Here is a 19,344-nt window from a genome sequence, read left to right as displayed (position 1 = left end):
AAAAAAAAGAGATAGTTGTAATATCCAGAAACCTATCAGTGTAATGACGTACATCAATCTATTAAAAATAAATCATATGGTAATATCAATACATTCTGAAAAAATTATATGAATTAATCAAAACTACAGTGAGGTTTCACTTCACTGTTAGAAGTGAAGTGAAATGGGCATCATCAGAAAATCTACAAACAACAAATGCTGGAGAGGGTGTGGAGAAAAGGGAACCTCCTGCACTGTTGGTGGGAATGTAAATTGATACGGCCACTATGGAGAACAGTATGGAGGTTCCTTAAAAAATGAAAAAGAGAACTACCATATGACCCAGCAAACCCCCTACTGGGCATATACCCAGAGAAAACCATAATTCAAAAAGAGTGATGTACCACAGTATTCATTGCAGCACTATTTACAATAGCCAGGACGTGGAAGCAACCTAAGTGTCCATCGACAGATGAATGGATAAAGAAGATGTGGCACATAGATACAATGGAAAATTACTCAGCCATAAAAAGAAATTGAGTTATTTGTAGTGAGGTGGATGGACCTAGAGACTATCATACAGAGTGAAGTAAGTCAGAAAGAGAAAAACAAATACCGTATGCTAACACATATATATGGAATCTAAAAAAAAAAAAAAAGGTTCTGAAGAACCTAGGGGCAGGACAGGAATAAAGACGTAGATGTAGAGAATGGACTTGAGGACACGGGGAGGGGAAAGGGTAAGCTGGGATGAAGTGAGAGAGTGGCACTGACTTATGTACACTACCAAATGTCAAATAGATAGCTAGTGGGAAGCAGCTGCAAAGCACAGGGAGGTCAGCTCGGTGCTTTGTGACCACCTAGAGGGGTGGGATAGGGAGGGTGGGAGAGAGACGCAAGAGGAAGGGGATATGGGGATATATGTATATGTATAGCTGATTCACTTTGTTATACAGCAGCAACTAACACAACAATGTAAAGCAATTATACTCCAATAAAGATATTTTTTAAAAAATTTTATGAATTAATAAGAGTAAAATATGACAAAATAATCAACCTCAAATTAAACTAATTATCATTAAGTTAGAAAATTCTCATTGCAATTAATATGAAAAATTAGATGTAAATTTCTACTGCTGCCATTGCTTTGGAATGGTAAGTTAAAAAAAAATTTAGTAAAAACATTAGAAAATAGAAGTTTTTTTTCCTAATGACAATATTATATGTCTAGAAACCCTAAGATTCTAATTAAAATCAGAATCAATGAAAAATAATGGATAAGAGAATTTAAGATAAAAACAAGATAAATATGCTAAGACCAAGAGCTTTTGTCTATATTGTCTATAAGCAAATGGCAATGAAAATGGAAAGATATCTGTTTATAGTAAACAGCATAATATTCTCACAGATAACTTTTAAAAAGAAAACACAGGACCTATGTTAAAAAAAAAATTTGTGAATCTTACTCATAGAATATTAAAGGACATAAAACAATCTTTGAACTATGGAAAAACATAGTGTGATTTTGGATGGGAAGAATTAATACAGTAAAAATGTCAATTCTTCAAAATTCTCCTATAAATTTGAGGGACTAATAAATAGAACTTCATCAAGGTTGATTTTAGAATTGGATACAATGATATAAAAGTTTGCTTGGAAGAATATATGTCTGAAGCAGCCAAGAAAAGTTTGATTATAGGAGAATCAGAAGCTGCAAAATATGCTTCACACATTATTCATCAGACTACAAAGTCACTACAGTCAAATCAATATGGTATTAGCCATATGGATCCATAAAAAATAGAGAATCTAGAAAATAAATGTCTGTATAAGAAAATTTCATATATGGAAACATTAGTATTTCTATTCTGTGGGAAAAGAATGACTTATTTATTAAGTGGGGATGACAATTAGCTATTTATCCAGAAGGAAACTAAGTTGGGTCCACTCTCACTATATGTGCTGTTCAATGCTGTAGCCACTAGCCACAAGTGTTATTTACATTTTAATGGAAATTAAATTAAATTTAAAAATTATGTTTCTCAGCTGCTTTAGTCATGTTTTAAAGTGTGGCTAGTGTTTACTTTATTGGGCAGTGTAGATTATAGGTTTCCATCTTTGCAAAATGTTTTGTTGGACAGCACTGATTTCGCTCTCTCTCCGTATAATAGTTACACGTATATATTGTTTATAAATATTCACATAAACATAAAAATACAAATATAAATATATGTATACATGTGCATTTAATTGTTCCCTATTGATTTAAAATTTAAAAATAAAACAGAAGAAAATCACCAAGGCTACCTATACAATATAGGGGTTAAGGGGAAACATCGTAACATTACCAGAAACTCAGAAAAAATAAAATAAAGAGATAGAGTTGACATAAAAATTATAACTTTTGTATACACATTGATATCAGTATCAGTTAAGGTTCTTGGTTGAAAACAACATACATTTTAACTGTATGTTCAGAAAAGCAATTTGGAAGGGAAAATGTCCAAACTATAGTGAGGGACTGCTTTTGAGAAGATAGCACTGCTGTCTCTGTAGGACATCAATACCACATTCACTGTCTTGCCTTGATCATTTCCACCTTAGAGTTATGTGCAGGTGAATCTGATAGGAAGGGGCTGGGGCATATTCTAGTACCCTAGCTGCAGGGGAACCTGGGAAAGCAAGTTTCTACTTTCTGGTTTAGGAGACAGAACTCATAAGTGGAAAATTATCCACATATAGAAAAAGTGTTCAGTAGATCCTGGAACAGCCACAAACGTGACAAATGTCCACTACACTAACATAAATAAAGTCAGCAGACAAACGATAGAATTGGGGGAAGAACATAAAAGGTTGCAACCCAGATGATGATGAGCGTTTAATGTCTATAATACAGAAAGGATCCTTACAAATTGTAAAGAAAAAGACAAACCACTCAATAGAAAAATACATCAAGGATATGAATAGGGAATTCACAGAAGAGTAAACTCAAATTTCCTGTCCTTAAAATAACAAGGAAGTATCACTTTACCATCGCCGACTGACAAAATTTTAAAATTTCAATAAACCTACTGCTGGTGGGTATGAAGGAAATTATATATTCTTTGCTATTGGAATTATAAATTATTCCCATCTTTTTGGAAAACAATTTAGCAGTGCCTCTAAAATTTTAAATAACCATAGCCTTAGAAGCAACCCCATTCTTCAGAAGTAAAAGCACCACTGTATAAAAATATACATACGAGGATGTTTATTGTACTTTTTTGTAGAGAAAAAAGTCTGAAAGAGTGAATGGCCTTCAATTGAGAAAAAATTATGATACATTTACACTATGGGCTATTAAAAAGCAATTACAAACAGTGAGTAAGACCTGTGTCATTTGTCTTGGAGTGATTATGACAGTGAGTTGTTGAGTGAAAAAAGCAAGATGCAGAGAAACAACTAGAACAACACACAACACACACTATAAAAAATGGCAGAGTTTTTACAAGAATCATAATGGGGGAGGGTGAATTGATGAAGATGAAGAAAGGGAACAGAGAAGAAGTAGGCAAACAAACCAAAAAAACAAGCCTTGTAAATTAAAAACATAACCAAAAATCTCATTTATGTAAAACTACCTACCTGAGTTATGTATACCTGCTTCAAGAGAAACCATAAAATAGTGTAGTCTTGGTCCATAGACTTTAGAAATGTCTAAAATATATTCTTAGGTGAAAAATTATTTCACAGAGTAATATGTAGAGAATGAGTCCATTAATAAAAAACAAAGAAAGGTGTGTGTTTGTATGTATTTGTACTGAAAAGATGATACACATCCATGTATTAATTCTGGTTTCCTCAATAAGTGTAGAATTGGCAAGCAAAGGATGGTTTTACTTATTGTACTAGTCCTAATTAATTTCAAAATTTAAAACACATTAAAAAACAAAAATTAAAAATGTTAACATTCTAGAATGTATCGTAAAGGGAATAAACTCTGTTATGATTCAGAGAGTAAATAAAGACCATCAACTGAGAGAGGGAGCCTTTGGGATAGCCTCTCTGAGGAAAGTGTCTGAGCTGAGACCTGAAGAATAACAATAAGCTTTATTGTGGAGAGCTGGACAAAGAATATTCTAAGCTGAATCCACAGGCCTGACAGTTCATTTGAAGGGCAGAAAGGAAGCCAGGGCACCAGCTGTGTCGGGGGCACATGGATAGGTGGTGTGGATTAAGGTCAGGGAGGCAGAGACTTATAGACCACTGCTAATAAAAGTTTGAGTTGAACCACTTCTAGTCAGCAAACAGGAAAAGTACTTAAATTTTAAAACCTTTATAGCAGCTTGACATTGCTGAGATTCCAGCCCTTGATCACCAGACTCATCTCAGTTCAGGTGAGTTTGAACTTGGATGGTGCAGCTCACGTTGCAGATTGCTTCCAGTCATATGCAGTAGGACCGCACGTCAGTCCATGGTGCAATAGAGAAAAAACAAAAGCATCAACTAAAACAAACTTATCCTCTCCACAGGTTGATAGAGAAGCACTGTTATAAGACCTGGAGAGATGTTTGGTTGCTATTCTCAAAGAGGTAGTAAGCCACTGAAATGTTTTAAAAAGAAATGATTCTTTATATATATCGTACAAAAGAATTTTCTAGTTTAAAACTAGAATTGTCCCAGCTTTCATCATGCAGAATGGTTTGGAAAGGATCAAGAGTTAAACAGGGAGTAGTTAGGAGACTATTGTGGTGGTGCAAGTAGGAGATGGTGGTGGCGTGGACCAGGTGGTGGTAACTGGACCGGAGGATAGAAAAGGAAGAGTCATGAGGAGCCATGGATGATTTCTAGTTTCCTTCCCTTCCCTTTTCTCTTCTTTCCTTTCCTTCCCTTTCCTCTTCTCTCCTTTTTTTTTTTTTTTTAACATAAGAACTGGTACATTATGATGATATCTATGGAGATGGCGCTAATGGGAGAAGAAAAAATTGAAGGCACAAATCAAGATTTCTGGCTTGGACAAATTTGAGTTTGAAATGTATATTACACACCAAAATGGAAATAAAGCTCATCAGAGAGGTGTGGAGTAGAGGCATGATTTGGGGAGTTATTAGCACATAGGTAAAATGTGAACAATCATCCTGGTTTGCCCAGGACTCTCCCTGTTTTAGTACTGAAAGTTCTAAGACCTGGGAATCCCCTTATTCCTTGGCAAACTGGGGTAGTTTTTCACCTTATGTAGATGGTATTTACACCATGGAATTGGATAAGAGCAACCAAGGAAATCACACACCAGGATTGAGTCAGGCAAATATTAAGAGGAAAGAGAATCTTAGAAGAGCTCACCAGTGAGGAGGTAGGTAAAGGCAAGACAGAAAAGTGTCAAATATCTGGAAACCAAAGGAAGAGAGAATGTCAACCATAGAATGCTGGTGAAGGTCAAGTAAGAAGAGGACAGAACAGCAGATTTGGCAAGATGATGGTCATAAGTGACTGTAACAAAAGAATAGATTCTTGGGAGTGATGGGAAAAAACCTACAATGTCATAAGTTGAGTAATGAATGGCAGGAAATAGGATTAAAAGTACTAAAAAAAAAATCATCCTAGCAGCCTTGCAATGAAGGGGAGCAGAAATGGGCAGTAGTTTGAAAAGACTGAAGAGAGTATTAAAATGCTGTTTACGATTTTATTTGGGGAAATGAAACTACTATGTGAGTGCAGTAGGATTGCCTGGCAGTGTTAAATAGCTGTATGAAAATTTTAGCGTAAATTTAAAGTGGTTGTATTCTTCCTAGTTGTTTATCTACAATTACATTTAGCTTCTCCGATGCTGGCATGAAAAAAATTTTTTAAATGGTTTCAGCCAATATTTGGGATTTTTCAGGGGAACATGCTAGAGAAAAAAGGAGGCAAGCAAGGTAAAATAATTAAAAGGGAATTATTTCAGTTAGGAAACATGGACTAAAAGCCAGGTTAAAGGAGGAAGAAGAAACATAATTAAGTTGGAAGAGAGTGAAACGTGAAGTCAATGGATTAGATGTTTCACTGAAGTTGAGGAATTCTTGCAAAATGAGTACTTGGGAATGCAAGCCGAAAGAACAGCAGTTGGCAGCCAGGGAAGGGAGTGACTGATTTTAAGTTTTCAGGAATGGTGAGTTACTGCTGATGCAACCAGCATCACTGGTTGGGAGGGGGTGGAGGAACAGGTAATTGAAGGTGAGGAAGGGAAGGATCTGACAGGCAGAGTAAATGGTTCATCCATATGCATTCTGAAGTTACCAAGAATGATGGCATGAATTGAGATGGAGAAGAGAATGAGTCAAGAGGGACTAACTGGGTCAAAATATGAGAATAAGAAGGCGATGTAGTGGGTGGTTTAGTCTGATGGTGCAAGCTTCAAATGGGAGGGAGTGATACATAGCCAACCCCTTACCTTCTGGTCCTGTGGTATATGGGGTATAACAGAAAGAAAAAAAAAAAAAAACCTCTGCATCAGACAAGGAAAATGGTATCATCAGGACTTAAGGTAAGAAGTTAAAGATAATGCTCAGAGAAGAGATTCAATTGATAAGGAAATCTCAGGATAGTATATTGTTAGGATTGGCTACATAATTTTCAGGGCCCAGTACAAAATGGACATGCAGGACATCATGTTCAAGAATCATTATGAATTTCGGGACTTCCCTGGTGGTGCAGTGGTTAAGGATCCGCCTGCCAGTGCGGGGGACATGGGTTCGAGCCCCGGTCCAGGAAGATCCCACATGCCACGGAGCAACTAAGCCCGTGCACCACAACTACTGAGCCTGTACCCTAGAGCCCATGAGCCACAACTACTGAGCCCGCGTGCCTAAAGCCTGTGCTCCACAACAAGAGAAGTCACCGCAATGAGAAGCCCGTGCACCACAACGAAGAGCCGCCCCCGCTCGCCGCAACTAGAGAAAGCCCACGCGCAGCAACGAAGACCCAACGCAGCCAAAAATGAATAAATGAATAAATTTACAAAAAAAAGAAAAAAAATCGTTATGTATTTCAAGATGGCAACAAAACGTTATGTCAAATGTGGGCCCTTCTAAGTGTGGGGTCCTGCGTGACTGCACAGGTAGCATGCCCGTGAAGCTGGCCCTACCTATTCTGGGCCTGGGAGAAAGATTTGGAAGGGAGGGCAGCATTTGGTCAGATTAAGGGATATACTGTATTTCTTTGTTAGAGGCTGCTGTGTGCTAACCATTGTTTAAATGCTTAACCAATATTATCATTTAACCCTTCTAACAGGTGAGGTAGGTGTTATCTCCCCCTTTGGCAGATGAGGAACCTAACTGGAAATTTAAATGATTTGCCCAAAGTCACAGTAAGTTGCAGCCTGATTTTATTTGATTTGATTAATTTTTTTTACTGTTAAAATTGAGATATAATTCACATACCATAAAATGTATACATAAAGTTTACAATTCAGTGGTTTTTAGTATATTCACAAAGTCGTGCAACTATCAACACTATCTAGTACCAGAATCTTTCCATCATACCAAAAAGAAACCCCATACTCATTAAGCAGTAACTCCCCATACCCCTCGGCAACCATTAATCTATTTTCGAACTCTATGGATTTGCGTATTCTGGACAATTAATAGAAACAGGATCATACAATATGCAACCTTTTGTGTCTGGCTTCTTTTGGTTAGTATAATTTTTAAAATTTATTTATTTAGTTTTGGCTGCGCTGGGTCTTCGTTGCTGCGCGCGGGCTTTCTCTAGTTGCGGCGAGTGGGGGCTACTCTTCGTTGCGGTGCGCGGGCTTCTCACTGTAGTGGCTTCTCTTGTTGCAGAGCACGGGCTCTAGGCGCTCGGGCTTCAGTAGTTGTGGCTCGCGAGCTCTAGAGTGCATGCGGCCTGATTTTAGATCTGTGTTCCTAACTACCAGGCTGTGTTGCTTCTCAGCAGTCCTAGAGTTAATAGATGACTTGGGAGACTCAGATTTAGGGCTGACCAAAGTAAACAGCAGTGTGAGATGTGACAGAATTAGTCCTCATTATGTCCCCAGAAAAAGAAGAAAAATCAGCTGCAAAGTAGTTTTTTATTTTTTTATTTCAGTTTTATTGAGGTACAGTTGACATATAAAATTGTAAAGTGTACATCGTGATGATATTATATACGTATACACTGTGAAAGGATTCCCTCCATCTAGTTAATACATCCATCACCTCACATATTTACCTTTTTTTGTTTGTTTTTCTTTTGGTGAAAACATTAAAGTTCCACTCCTTTAGCAAATTTCAATTAAACAATGTAGTGTTATCAACTGTAGTCACCATATTTTACATTAGATCCTCATACGTCATATATCCAAAGAAAATAAAAACAGGATATCAAAGAGATATCTGCACCCCCATGCTTATTGCAGCATTATACACAATAGCCAAGATATGGAAACAATCTAAATGTCAGTCAGTGGATGAATGGATAAAGAAGATGTGGGGTGTATATATATGTGTGTGCGTATATATATATATATATATATATATATGATGAAATATTATTCAGCCATGAGAAAGAAGGAAATCATGCTATTTGTGACAAAATGGACGGACCTTTTGGTATTATGCTAAGTGAAATAGCCACACAGAGAAAGACAAATACTGCAAGATATCACATATATGGGGATGTTTAAAAAAGAAAATAAAACCACATACAGAGAGAGTTGAAAAGGGGTAGCCAAGGGCTGAAGTGTAGGAGAAATGGGAAGAGGTTGGTAAAAGGGTATAAACTTTCGGCTATAAGGTAAATAAAGTCTGAGGATCTAATGTAAAACATGGTGACTGTAGTTAACACTGTAAGGTATAGTTTTGAATACTTAACATAAAAGCATCCTGAATCAACTCTCATGTGCTACTTTCTAAAGAGGAAAGATACTTCATTTTTTAGGAAGTTTCTGGGCATGGATTTTTGCCAAGTTGGTGTAGGTAGTGGATGAAGTAGAAGCCTCATGTCATGAGATGACTTATTTCACATAGCTAATCCTAGAAACCCACATTTCCAACAAAGTGTTACAATCAGAAATCATTTGAGTAAATTATTTGATGAAAGTTTAAGAAAAGTAATTGGGTAAATAAAATCATTATGATGGTGAAACCACAAAAGGAAAAAAAGTCCTCATATATGGATGAATTTTTATACATTGAAAAACTACCTATGTCCCTTGGAAAAATTTGTGATCTAATTTCTTAGCACTCGGGTTTTTTTGTTTTGTTTTGTTTTTTTAACTTTAAGCACTCCGTTTTGCTTTGGCTATATACATAAGAACTCAGTGATCTCACCGTGTACTACTTGGTCTGTATGACAAATTGGTTATCTTATTTATGACTGAATCTCAGTTTATTCTTTGTCTCCAGATACTTTCACACTGCTATGTGTATGAGGGATTGGGGGAAGAAAAGATGCAATTAATTTCAGTTGAACTGATTATTTACCAATGCTTTTAAAAAAAGACACAGCTGGTTGCATGATTTATTGGCCTATGTAGTCTTTGTGCTTATTGAAATATGAATTGATTAATGTTCTCTGTCTAAACTTTGCTTTGTTTTAATGGAGTAGTAATAAATAGGAGTTTGGGTCAGTTTGATGTAATCCAAAGTAGAAAACAAAGAACAACTAATGAGTAGCCCTCCTAATTTTTTTAAGGCATTCCCTGGAGTATAGTATTTCCTTTCTAGCTATGCATTCTAGATGACTGTATCTGTTAGCACAGTTGTGTATGTGACACTTGTAATGGCACAGCTAGATTAAAAATGGAGGAAATACATTCAGCCTCTTTCTATTTTTTAGCATTACTGAAAAAAGGCATCTTCAATTAATTATACTTCTTAGTTAATAGAGTTATTTTGTAGATAACACACTTTCAAAGAATTAAAATATAATAAAATATACAGTAGTGCTACTATATAAACTGTATCTTTCTATTATTTTGATATCCACTTTCTGGCAGTAGGACTAGTGTCCTTATGAGAAGAGGAGGAGATTATAGGGATACACGTGCACAGAGGAAAGGCCACGTGAGAACACAGCAAGAAGGCAGCCATCTGTAAGTCAAGCAGAGAGGCCTCAGGAGAAATCAACTCTGCCACCCCCTTGATCCTGGACTTGCAGCCTGCAGAACTGTGAGAATATATTTATGCTATTTAAGTCACCTGTATGTGGCATTTTGTTATGGCAGCCCTAGCAAATTAATATAGTTGGAAACTGTTCTGTATTTTTTAAGTTAGTGCTAAAAATAACTCACATCTGTTTTTAGAACTACTAGCATACATGATTGTAAGTGAATGTCAATTGGAGACTTTAAAAAAATTCAGTTTGGATGAAATTAGACACATTTTCATTTCTCTGAGTTTAACATGTTATTTATATTAGAGCAGTAAAGATTTTCACCTTTACAAATAACTTAATTAGAAAACATTTAGAAAACGTAGGACAAAAGAAAAACATAATTTCTTATCCTACTGATATATTTTGATATATCAACAAAGCCAGTAATAAAGAGTGGAGAAATTAACTCTACACACATTTATTTAAACTAGAGATTTAAAATTTAGTATATGAATATTGCCATTAAATATACTTCATATGTACATACACACACACACAAACTTTTTGAAAGCTATGTCATCAAATTCTGCATCAATTTAGCATAATTAATGTAACCAATCTGTTGCTGGATAATTAGAATTTCAAATATTCTCAATTATAAATATGACAAATATGATAAATTCTCTATGACAGATACTTTCAAAAATTAACATATATACATATTTTCAGCTGTCCCTCTTCTTCTAAAGCATTCTCTTCTACCTTCCAAAGAGGAAGGAGACTTCGTTTTGGCAATTTCAGGCATGCGGTTTTGCTGTGTTGGTCCAGGAAACGGATGAATTAGAGCAATGTGTAAGTCTAAGAGGCTATGTTAATTCATGTGAGGAAGACACATGCAAGAAAAGAAAAAAGTTGAGTTGAAAAGATGGAGAAAAGAGGTGAGAGAGAAGAAATGGCCAGTGCTCAATTGTAGAAAAAAGTTTTGGAGAGTTTTAATAGAGAATCAGAGACATTGGGAGCAGCTGCCAAACTGTAATGAGGATTTTAGGGAAGATAAACGGGAGAAGATTTTTGGAAGTTCTGTGTAGTATGACTAAAATACCCATTCAAAAGTCCTTTTGAGGAATATTTTCATTTTTTAAATATTTTTGAATATTGGATGATGTTTTCTTTAAAATTTAAAAAACACTGATTAAAAACTACCACTTCATTTGTAATACATAAACAACAGGGATTACATATATATGTGTGTGTGTGTGTGTGTATTTGCAGCTTAATTCTTGAATACACCCATAATTTATAAATAACATGCTTGATAAAAACGGTGTGCAAAATTTAAAGGTTTTAATCTATATTTTCAAACTGCTATATAAGAAATTCTATCTTTTTATCCACTGACAGTATTTAAAAGTGCTTGTTTTCTTACTATTTCTTCAACTTTGCCAATTGATAGGTAAACAATGATGTCAAATTATTTCATTTTTATTAAATGCATGTGGATATTTTCTCGTACTACCTCTGTGTCTCTCTCTCATATTATTACCTTTCTCTCTCTCTCTTTCTCTCTCTCTCTCTCCTTCTCTCTCTCTCATATAAATGGCTGGCCTATAAATTTTCTAATTAAAAATTGAATCATATCTCATGAAATGTATAGTTTCCAATATTTATTTTTTAAGATTTATAGCACAGTATTTTCACTTTAAATGAAATGCAAAGCTTATATGTTACATAAAGAAATCTAGTTTCAGGTAATGGTGAGATGTAATGTTTTCTAAAACTACAAAATTTTGTAGTTAGAGCTCTTAGGAAATACTGTTCTTAGTTATCATTCTCAGAATATGGATTATTTCTCTCAAAGGGTTGACTTTCAGATTCAATCTCATTAAGTATAATCTTTTTAAAAAAATCTTTCTTTTAAGAATCTGTCAGAAAACATCTATCTAGCTTTCAGAGAAAATTGATGAGTAAAACACTCATTTATATTTTTACTTTTTATCTCCTTTGTAGTTTCAGATATTTTATTCCCTACCTCCTATTTAAGCCTTAAGCTTCTACCTATGCTCTTGATCCCATTCCCTTTTCTGTTTCTTATTTCAAGTAGTAACATGTATCACTCAATCACTCAAGGCAAAACTTGCTAATCACATTTGACACCAGCTTTTCCTCTACATTTTCCAAGTGAAATCCTATCAATCAATTTTATTTCCTGAATATATTCAATATGTTTATTTTTCCTGTTCACAGCAAATAGTGCTTAGCATAGGCCCTTATTAGCTCATCATGATATTCTTTTTCATAAAATTTCTTAATGCATCTTCCTCATCTAATAAATTCCAAACTCTATAATCTGGTATATAAAGCCCTCTCTTCCAATCTCTTCTCTCTCTCCAACTCTTGCATTTTGTATTGAGTTATTTGCTGTTCCCTAAAATTCAACATATTGTATGTCTGTCTCTGTTCTTTTCAAAAACTGTTTGTTTCCTTGGAAGTAAGAGTCGGTGTCATTCCTTTTTCTTTGATTTCCTAAATTTTGCTTTTCTTTTAAGAGTTAGTTTACCTGCCTCTTGAGAGCCTATCTGGTATGGGCCAGGTGCTCATCCTTATATGTATTTTTATGATACGTTTCCTTCTTCTTTTAATCTATCTATATCATGATTAAGCTCTTGGCTCCTCTTCTACTTCTCTGATGATTAGAAGTAACTTTATGTATAAGACTGTCTTATTTTCCTTTGTGCTCACAATATCTCACCTAATAGCATATATACATATATGCTATTAGGATGGACACACAGACACACACACACACACACACACACACACACACACACACACTCAATACGTCATTTTTGGACTAAACTGAATGCCACATCTTCATTTCTCCTCTATTATGAGAAATATAAGAAGTGAGCTGCTCTATTTTTTTAAAAAAACTTTAAACAAGTTCAGAAAATGTTTACTACTGTTTATTACATTAGAGGAGGGGAAATCGCTAATCCTTGGCCCCAGGTTTATATATTTAGTGTAAAGGGATATAGGTCTTCTTGGTCAGGAAGAAGTTCACATTCAAATCCAGAAACTTCTTTTTATTTTGTTAACTTTAGAGAAAACCTCTATTTTATGAACCATGACCTGCCTTCAAATAACAGCACAGAATTAACCAATACAGAGGAGACACAAGAAGAAAAAGCTAAAGTATGTAGAAATAGGGATCCAAAAGGGCGATAGACCAAAGTAGGCTTGGAATTCACTGGTCTTGATCAAATGTTTAATAAGCTTACCAGCTTCAGGTAGCAGAGTTGCACTCACCTATGGATTCCACACACACAGCCCTTCCAGTGCTTTATCTTATGGATGGAGGGGACCCTCTGTAAAATATCATGAAGTGCAGCAACATGAGAAAATATCATGAAGTGCAGCAACATAATTTAGATTATGAGAATCTAAACTAATTAAGTTTGCCTTGACAATTCTATACCAAGAGCTCTCCTATACATAATTTTTTCATATCTTACATAGATATATAGACATATACACACAATTATGTTTTTTAATTATTTGTCACAATCTTGTTTTCCCTGACTTAAATTCTTTAAAGCTAGAATGTATAAATTATATTTTTTTAACTCCATGCACATAATACATTGGTTGTGCTCCAGCTATCTACCCGATAATTTTTAGTTTCAAAATTAAAAAAATCTTTTTTCCTCAATGAACATTACTAAGAAGTCAATAACTCATCAGGTAATATACACGAGTTCTCTCCTACCTCACCAAGTTGGGGAAACACCTAAAACTAACTAATGGCACTTTTTCCTCTCATAAATTTGTATAATTTATGGCAGCAGAGGACTGGAGAATTAATGGAAGGGTAAAAAAAAAAAAGAATCTTCCCTCTCTTACGTTTGAGAGATTATATGCCTCTGAACCTTAGATTCCTTGCATGCCAGGACTGTGACTTATTAATATTTTATCCTCAGTGCCTGGCACATAGTGAGTGCTTAAGACATGTCTGAATGAGTTAATGGAGGAGAAAAATCTAGGTCCCTGACTGTTAAGCAACATCTCAACAATTTAGTGAATGAACAGAATATGTGTGGGGTAGGAATTCAATCAATCAACACAGGCATGTACAAACCAAATTTCAGATTAGTTAGAACCAGAATCAACTCCCCCCTCTGTGGGTTTAAATTTAGTTAGATCTAAGGGAGTCTCAGATCGCATCTGTTACTTGATTTTGGATCTTGACAAAATGGGACAAAGGAGTGGCATTCAATGATACAATCGAGAAATGGATCTCTTCATTCTATTTTTGGGGTGTAGGTCATTTATCTCCTTGTCTTCTTCCTGTTTTTAAACGTTTGTGGGTAGCGAGGTGAAGCAGAATCAGCACAGTCTCTCAGCGTCATAACCGGACATGGGGTTGACCATTGTAACACCAGCCATAATCACCTACAGGGCACTTTCAGGGCCCTCTGTGCGATGAACAGGACCTGGCAGCGTTGGCTGTTGCACATGGTTGGGGTAAGACACACTTGCACATATGCGGCCACTGTGCTAGGCCTCCAGGCTGAAACAAGGGTTTGGTGTCTTAAGCTGAGGCACATCGTGAATAAATACCCAATACTGACGTTAGTATTATGCCAAAGTCAGGAATCTGTCTGAATAATTGAACATGACATTCATTCTCTAACTACTGAGGCTGAGTGAAGGAAGGTGGAAAAGTATATTTTTGCTTAACTGGGCCCATCACTCTGAAATTTAGCCCCAATCATCCGTCGCACTGAGAGGGGAATGCTGGAATGTTACAAAGCATATTCCCCCAAAATAGAGGAAATGTAGTTCAGAAGCCAGAGAATTCGACTAGTCCCCTCATTTGTTTTTCAAGTTTTGCTCAAATTGGCTCGCAAATATATCTACTATGCGTTGCACATGGATATTTTTGTCACCGAATGTTTTACAACAGCTGTGATCCTGATGGGGATTTAGTTAACCAAAGGCCCCTCTGCATGCAAGCGGTCACCAGGCATCTAAGGGGCTGAGGGCTGAAATGACAATAAAGTGAGCAGAACCACGCAGCTGTGGACCAAATGTAGGGTAATAACGAGCAGTTGGCCATTACGGGGTTAACTGCTGGTGTTCTGGTAAGTGTAAAAAAAATGTGGAGGTCCTGCTCAAAAACACAGCCCAAATTCGAATCGTTCCATTGCGTTAGAGTTAAAAATGCTTCTGCTTCCTTTTCAACTGGTGATTATTTTTAGGACACCAATCTTGTTGGAGTGTCTAACACATATATTATAATTATAATTTTTTGATAATTATGTCGTAGTTTTCCAACATGCTTTTAATCTAAATAAGGGATCATTGCAGAATATCAGCTTCTTAGTCTCTGGGGTTTCAGCCACTCGTGCCTATGCCTTTATAATTTCCAGACTTGTTGCATTTACTCTGGGAAGAATTTTTACCTACATTTGTTGAGTTAAAGAGCCATCCATTCTGTTGTTTTAAACAAATGAAATTGTATCACTGCAATGTCAGTCCAAACATGTGTAATTAACATGGAAAATATGTCTGAGCCATATTGGTCAAGATAGATGACTTCCTTGCATGACTTATAAACAGTTAGAGGCATAAAGCCAGGATGTCAAAACCAAGTTGTATACTGCAAAGGTTTATCTGGGAGGACTTTCAAATTACAAAGGAAAAAAGAAAGACAAAATCAGCCTGCCATGCTTTCTTAACAAGGAGAGCAGCTTTCTGCTATCTGTATAAAAATAAGCCTTCTGTCCTCCTTTCGACATGTGTTACTCACACTGCAAAGGTCAAAACGGACATCTCATTCTTCTGGAAATGTTCATCAAACAATATAATGGTACGTGTCAGGGCTTTCAGATTATTCTGGCTGGAAATGGGCCTCTAATCTCCTTTTAAATTTTATCAGTGACTGTGCACAGAATTCTCTTTGGAATTCTTTGATCAGTGGCCTAGGCTCTGAAAGAAAGAGAACTCTATCCCCTATGTGCTTTTCTGAGTCCTCTGAAAGCTACCAGCTTTGACCTTTTTCTAGGGTTGTTTTCCTAGGTAATGATCCAGTAATACTATTACTTACAGGTAGTAGAGTTGTAGTCACCTTACCTGCAGATGCTCTTCCGTTCCTTTGCTGGATAAAATGAGCTCATTCGGAGTACACCTGAAGAATCTTTTTCTCTCCTCAAGTATAACCCAATCCTGTTTTTATGTTATCAGTGGCATCAATTAGAAATTAAGTGTGCCAAGAACCTCTGAGAAAATCCCACTTGTGACTGAATCACATCCAAGGAAGTATAGTTACCAAGGCATAAGTTAACTTAGGATAAGAAAAATCCAGTTTGACTATAGCCCTATACAGCAACCTTTCCAGAAGGTGTAATGAATTGTCAGTGTACAGGTTTGTAGACTTACTTATATGGGAAATTCTTCCTCTGAGAAAGGTCCCTTGGTTTCATTCCGGTGGTGCTATATCAACAAGGTTCTTGACCACTTGGTTCATGAAAGCTTGCTGTTCATGAACTAAACTCATGTACATTCTAATAGTAAAGGCCTTAGGATGTATAATTCCTTCTTTAATTATCAAGCAGCTTGAGCTCTGAATGGTGTTTTCATATATGAGAGGGAGGGAGAGTGAAAGCAAAAGAGAGAGAGAAAGTGAGGGAGAAAAAGAGGGAGAGAGAGGTCTAGGAATATTTTGCTCTACTGTTTCAAAAGGGAAAGTTGTCTAAATTGTTCTATCTTGAGGTTACCTGAAGAAGGGTGCTCATAAAATAAGACGGCTTCCTGCTGCAGACGTCAGTTTTACTGTGGATTGCAGGAAAGTTTTACATGGATTTTTGATATCTGTCAAGGAAAGGGAAGTTAATGTTCTGCCGGGCAGGGAAGGTAAACATAAAACACATGGGCTCCTCGGAAACTGAACAAAACGTGGGAGCCCTCACTCATCCTTGGGAATGTGGTAAAGCTATGAAAGCAGAACCATCATCACTCCATCTTTCTTGGCATTAGTCCCATGTCAGCATTCTAGAAAGCCTTCTCTACCCTTCCTTCCATTCCACACCTCTGATAACATCTGATGAGACTGCCAGGATAAAGTTGAATAACTCATGGAAAAGGGATGCATTCCTTTAAATCTTCACCCTGCTGGGTACCTCAGTATATCGAGGATGGATGCCTCTTTTCTAGGCCCCATCCCTCAATTACAGTAGCTTTGCAGTACTCTTATCTGGATGGATTGAAGACCTAACAGAAGAGTGGGAAAAGTATTAGGCATCCTCAGGAAAGGAAAGCAAAGAACTTATCAAAACAGGACGTAGGGTGCTACCTTGTAGCCCAAAACTCTATTTTATTTTTTTATTTTTTAGTACACAGACTGATGCCATGAAAGCAGCTGCCAACAAATCAGTAAGTATAGTCCAAGGGATTTATTCTTTTTTTAAAAAAGTTGAAGATGTAAGGTAGTAAATTGCTGTAAGATATATACTCAGCCAAAGCTAACCTGGGGGGTGTGTTATATAAGTGTGTTGTATACGCATGGGCATATGGTCACATACACATGTATCAAGGAATGGATCTGTCATCCTGAATATATTCAATCTCTTGTGAAATACTGGGCACTGGAAGTTGGAAGCTGTGGCAAACACAGCATATGCTATAAGCATTTCACTTATTAAAGTATCTGACACTTGGCAGGTGCTTTCAAGAATGACAACTCTTGGCAAGTTCATCTTAGCCTTGCACACGAATAATAAAGAGAAAGGAATATTTTCAGTCTGGCAGAAATAAGCAACAGGTGCTAAAGGCCTTGTGCTGTAGTTGAACAGGAGGGAGTATATTGAACAGTGTGAAATCAGCAAACATAATTATAACATACTTGTAATGAAAATGATGGCTCCTAATTAATTCTGGTCTAGACTTGTTCAAAGACCCTGGGGCCAGCACACCTTAGGGGAAGGATTATACCCTTTAAAAAAATCAAATGCATAAAATATTTAATAGTGTACCCTTCATAGAGTAAAAGTCCCTTAGGGATTCTAAAATCTAAGGGCTGTTTTTTCTGACGTGGAGCTTTAGTGGTAATCCCATATGTTCAGGGCTGTGGCGCCTCCAGTATGTCCTTATCTAGAATCTATTTGTCCGCTCTTTAGTGTAAGGAGCTTAATCCAGTATTTTATTCTCATCTCTCATTCATTCTGGTTCTTGAAACAGATTATTTATTGCATCAAGGCTGCTATTCACCACACATGTAAGATCTCTAATGTCAAGAGCAGTTATTCTTGAGTGACTTCTGTTCTAGAAGCTGTCAATGAAGATGGTATAGCCCAACGTTCATACACCATTGTATCCCTACTGTATCTTTTGTGTCTAGTGCTTTGTTTGCAAGATTACTAAGAATGCAATAGGGCAATCTTGACAATTGTAGTAAAACTGACAAAAATATTTAGGCTCTGGAGTAAGATTTGCCAAATTCAGAACTGTTTCTAAATCCTGCATATGTGGTTTTGACTTGATTAGTTCAATTCCCCAAGACTGTTTCTTTTTCCATAAAGTGAAGATAATAAAAGTCTTTACTTCACAGGCTCTTTTGAGAACTGAGTTAAGTAATTCATATATTTACCTTAGTAGAATATCACATTGTGTTTATTTGAATATGTTACTTTCATTTATGTTTTCTAGAGTAAATTCCATTGAAAATAACAGTGGGAACAGGGGTTGGTCAGAAAGATCATATGATATTCACACTTCTCTAGATGCAATTTCTAGGATAAACCTTCTTCCTTTATCATGATCTGGGGCTTTGCTACATAAAGTGTGTTCCATAGACCAGCAGCATTGGCATGGCCTGGGAGCTCATGAAAAATGAAGAATCTTGGGTCCCACCCCAAACTAACTGATTCATAATCTGTATTTTAATGAGATCCCAAGCAATTTGTGTGCACTTTAAAATTTGAAAAGCTCTGGTCTATACAGCTTAGGTCCTTATGTATCCTTTTAGATTTTCCTGATCTTACCCCTAATTTAATCATGTTTGTTATTATACCTGTGTATTTTTGTTAGCCCAAATGTTTACTTTTAAAATTTCTGAATTGCTAGACAAGTCTTTCAGAATAAGTGACACTTTATTGATGCACGGTATTTTAATTTTTCTGGTACACGCTCAGACCCCAAAAGCCATATTGATGCTACCTCCCCTTCCTTCTCTCACCCCGAAACACCTTAAAGGCTCTCATCATTTGATTCCTAGATTTTGATTTGCCTGTTTCTAGAGAAACTACTAAGACATAT

General features: G+C 36.3%; 1 protein-coding gene across 1 annotated transcript in view; it reads left to right on the top strand.

The window, feature by feature from the left end:
• The window catches only part of CRPPA (CDP-L-ribitol pyrophosphorylase A), a 391,837-nt gene extending 373,235 nt beyond the window's left edge, over positions 1 to 18,602 (top strand). The window contains exons 16-20 of the mRNA XM_036863587.1: positions 7,228 to 7,303; positions 9,935 to 10,106; positions 10,804 to 10,970; positions 17,424 to 17,463; positions 18,268 to 18,602. The gene's annotated coding sequence lies outside the window, so the exon portion shown is untranslated. The remainder of the gene's footprint in view (positions 1 to 7,227; positions 7,304 to 9,934; positions 10,107 to 10,803; positions 10,971 to 17,423; positions 17,464 to 18,267) is intronic.
• The last annotated feature ends 742 nt before the right edge of the window (positions 18,603 to 19,344 follow it).

Source organism: Balaenoptera musculus, chromosome 9 (genome assembly GCF_009873245.2).
Source record: "Balaenoptera musculus isolate JJ_BM4_2016_0621 chromosome 9, mBalMus1.pri.v3, whole genome shotgun sequence".
NCBI lineage: Eukaryota > Metazoa > Chordata > Mammalia > Artiodactyla > Balaenopteridae > Balaenoptera > Balaenoptera musculus.
This window is presented reverse-complemented; position numbering and strand designations above follow the sequence as displayed.